The sequence below is a fragment of the Myotis davidii genome, unplaced genomic scaffold, assembly GCF_000327345.1.
Source record: "Myotis davidii unplaced genomic scaffold, ASM32734v1 scaffold276, whole genome shotgun sequence".
NCBI lineage: Eukaryota > Metazoa > Chordata > Mammalia > Chiroptera > Vespertilionidae > Myotis > Myotis davidii.
The window spans coordinates 401,008-405,346 of NW_006287906.1; the positions used below are offsets into that span (position 1 = coordinate 401,008).

At 49.0% G+C, this 4,339-nt stretch overlaps 1 pseudogene; it reads left to right on the forward strand.

Moving 5' to 3' along the window:
- Positions 1–459: 459 nt before the first annotated feature.
- Positions 460–1,855, forward strand: LOC102751877 (annotated as a pseudogene).
- The last annotated feature ends 2,484 nt before the right edge of the window (positions 1,856–4,339 follow it).

Here is a 4,339-nt window from a genome sequence, read left to right on the forward strand (position 1 = left end):
GATCAGGCAGGCAGGCAGAGTGGTTAGGGACGATCAGGCAGGGAGGCAGGCAGGCAAGCAGTTAGGAGCCAGTGGTCTTGGATTGCGAGAGGGTGCACACCAGGCTGAGGGACCCCTCCCACCCGCATGCACAAATTTCATGCACTGGGCCTCTAGTATAATATAAACCATCAACAGAATCTCTCTATATAAAAATCCAGTGACCAACCAGAACCACCACCAGCCGGGTCAGCAGCCACTCACTCCTTCAGTAATCCTGCAGGTTCAATCTCCAGAAAATGGGCCAGGCACCGACAGATCAGCACTGCCGGCACGATCCTTATAGCACCGCCAGCCTCCTGGAACTCGGCCTCGGGCACCTTGGCATTTCCCCTTCCTAGAAGTTCCGCAAGGAGCTGTGACTGCTCTCCCCTGCTTCCTCCAGGTCTCGCGCTCTGGCCCCTGCCCGCCCTGCTCCAGATGAAGTGTGATCACTGCATGCATGAAAGGAATATAGCAAAAAAAAACCCAAACTGATGACCAAGGGAATGCCACAGTTGACGTTCAGAGTCCGGCTCAGGAGAACGGAGAGAAGGGAGAATTCCATAAGTTGGCCGATGCTAAGATATTTCTGAGTGACTGCTGGCATGTGACAGTTGTGTGACTGCAGAGGAAGGAGTCCAAGTTTCTCAGCAGAACACCAAGGACTTCTTCCGTGTCCTGAACCTTAATAAGAAATATGATACCTCACAGCACAAGGTGCTGGCAGTGTCCGTGTGCCCTTAATTTCTGCCTTATTTTGCTGCTAAATTCAGCCTCAGTGTCACTGATGCATCCAGAAGGCCCTGTGGCTTCCTCAAAAGCCCTGGGACACACTGTCTTTGACATGAAGATAGCTGTGGACTTTAGCATCCTGGAGAGTCAGAAGGAATTTGTGTGGGTACTGCCAGCACCTTGAGGAAGAGCCCCAGCTATCCATGCTGACCTCCGCCTGCCCTGGCTGGGTCCATATGCAGAGCGCGTGCTGGGTCACCTCATCACGCCCCACCTCTGGACAGCCAAGTCTCCCCAGCAGATCATGGGCTCTCTGGTGTGGGATTACCTCACCAGATGGCAGAACCTGTCCCCAGACAAGATTTTCCATGTCATTTTGGCCCCGCGTTATGACAAGAAACTGGAGGCCCTTCGAGAAGATGTTCCCACAACTTTGCATAGTTCCCGGGGTGCTGACTGCGTGTAAACTCAGGTAAAATTGTCCAGATAATGGAGCAAAGTGACCTTGCCATGAACGCCATCGCCGTGGACACTGGAGACGTGAAGGAGGAAGAGGTGAGGCTCCACGAGGGTGCCAGCTCCGACGGGCACCTGGCGCACATCCTCAGGCACATGGCCAAGGAGCTGTTCCATAAGGACATGGGGGTGCTCACCTGCCACACTTTGAGGAACAAAGACCTCCAGGAGGTCACCCTTGAAAAAGACGGAGAGGTTCTGCTACGCTTTGTGGCTGCTTATGGCTTTCGGAACATCCAGAAGTGGTCCTGAAGCTGGAGAGGGGCAAGTTCTCCTGCCACTTCGTGGAGGTCCTGGCCTGCGCCGGGCATGCCTAAGCGGCAGGGGCCAGGCCCGGACAGAAGACGGGTGTGCGGACAGGGACAGGGAGCTGCTGTGGCAGATGGAAGGCATCTAAGTCTCCATCCTGGTGTGGCCCCTGGAGACCAGCGCCCACATGCAGAAGCTGTACCAGGAGTGGCTGGGGGGGACTTCCCCCAGGTCTAGGTGGCCCTGCACATCACCTAGCAGGGCCAGGGCAGCCTGCCAGCAGCAGGGACATCAAGTGGTAAAGGTCCAGCAGACGCCCGGCCTGCAGGCCGCCTGAGGAGGGGTGTCAGACGTGTGAAGGAAAGGCTTAGCGTCTCTGTCATCCCTTTGGTTTTCAGAATTCCCTGCTCCCCATCTGCTGGCTCCCTCCCTCTGAGGGCCACTGTTGTTGTCACATGGGTGGAACTGGACTGTTGTATCTCAAGAGGATTGCCCGAAACCGCAGAAGTGTCCTGCGAAGAACTGAGACTTGGTTCTGCCCACGCATCTCAGAGAGATTGGATGAGGAAATGGCCGGTTTGGCCCTGACTTCACCCACTTATGTTACTCCTGAAGGTGTCTTTGCCACAATGTGAATAAGCTACCACCTTTTGGAATAGGGGCTCATATGAAAGTCTGCATTCCCAACTTTTCTTGAAACGGGATCTATGTTCTTGAAGGCTGGCCAACCCGCCCCACAATTGGGTGAGATAGCATCTTCTGTGTCTGCCTCTCACCCCGTGGGCCTGGCCACTCCCCTCAGCTCCAGGCAGCCCTCTGCGTTCCTCCACAGCGCACTCTGCCCTCACATGCTGCTCGCCCTAAACGAGAAGGAAGAGAGCAGTTAGCCCACAGACAACTACACAGAAAAATAGAAGCCACCACAGAGCCCAGCACCCCGTGCACGTTAGGGCCGTCCTGTGAAGTGAGGCCTGTGGCCGGCCTGGTGTTGGTTTCTAGAGCACTTAGATTCTGTTACCATGAGGGTGACATTCTTCTTGAACCCCTCAGCCTGTTAGATTTCCCTCATTCATCTGTTATTGTACCTGTGCACCCATCTGGGTTGGTAACTGGGACATTGTGTGAAATTACCTATTTTCTGCTTTCAATCTGTTTACAGTGGGGTTTTATCCTCTGAGGTAATGTAGATCCATTTCTGACTGTGGAATAAACAGTTGAAGTGTCAAAAAATAAAAGGCTGCCAGGTGGCTCTCGACAACTGGTGGGAACAACAGCGGGATGGATCCTGGATCCCGGGCCAGCAAGGGCTTCCCACTACCCACCTGGAGGGCTGATAGTGTCCTGGCTCCCCCCAACCTTCTTCAGGACCCTACCTGTGCATGAATTCATGCACCGGGCCTCTAGTTATGCTATAAAAATCCAGTATCCAAGCAGAAGAAACACAGTCAAAGATGTTAGGGAAAAAAGCAACCTACCTTCAGTATTCTCTTGGGGACATTACATATCAGTAGTCAACCAAGCAATACATAGAGTCATAAAGGTGCCTGGCTGGTGTGGCTCAGTGGTTGAGCATTGACCCAGGAACCAAGAGGTCATCAGTTTGATTCTTGGTCAGGGGCGTGCAGGAGGCAGCCAATCAAGGATGTTCCTCTCTCTCATCAATGTTTCTATCTCTCTGTCTCTCTTCCTTCCTCTCTAAAAATCAATAAAAAAATCCTTTTAAAAAAGAGTCATAAGGGTAACCTAAGGTGACCCCAACATCAGCCAGGTTTTATTCATGTGTGAAAATAACCTAAAAATAAACTTAAATACGCAAGGAAGTCTACAATAGAAGGCCCATCTGTTCTAAGAAATTTACTTAAGCAAGGAATCCTTCAATAACAACAAAAGAGCAACTCTCTTTGTTCTATTTAAAAAAATATTTTTAAAAAAGAGTCATAAGGGTAGCCTAAGGTGACCCCAACATCAGCCAGATTTTTATTCATGTGTGAAGATAACCTAAAAATAAACTTAAATATGCAAAAAGTCTGCAATAGAATGCCCATCTGTTCTAAGAAATTTACTTGAGCAAGGAATCCTTCAACAACAACAACAAAAGAGCAACTCTCTTTGTTCTATTTAATGTTCTGTATATTGCATTCACTTCTGTACAACATTGATATTGCTCTATTTGTTCTCTTGCTCTCTCTCTCCCTCTTTCTTTTCAATCCTCAACTGAGGACATGCTCATTGATGAGAGAGAGAGAGAGAAATGTCAATGTGAAAGAGATTGATTAGTTGCTTTCTGTACGAACCTCTCTCCCCTCGTCCCCCTATCCCCCATGGAAGCTGCAACCTACGTATGTACCCTGACTGGGAAATCGAACCCACAACTTTCCAGTGTAGAAGGGTGGGGGTACTCCAACAAACTGAGATGCACCCATCAGGGCCTCTTTTTATTTGTATACTTTTTTTCTACCCTTGTATATTCAATCTATGAATTACATTGTTTTAGATATTATCTTGTATATCTCTCTCTCCTTGTCCCCTTACCCCCCATGGAAGCTGCAACCTAGGCATGTACCCTGACTGGGAAATTGAACCCACAACTTTTCAGTATAGGAGGGTGGGGGGCCTCTTTTTATTTTTATACTTTTTTTCTACCCTTGTATATTCAATCTATGGATTACATTGTTTTAGATATTATCTTGGGACTCCTTTCTTTTACCTTGTCTCAACTAAGGAGTTAATTTCTTTTAAAAAGTGGTTTCAATCTCACCTTCATTTCTATGATAGACATTGTACTTAATTCTATTGTATTAGTATTTACTTTTGTATGATC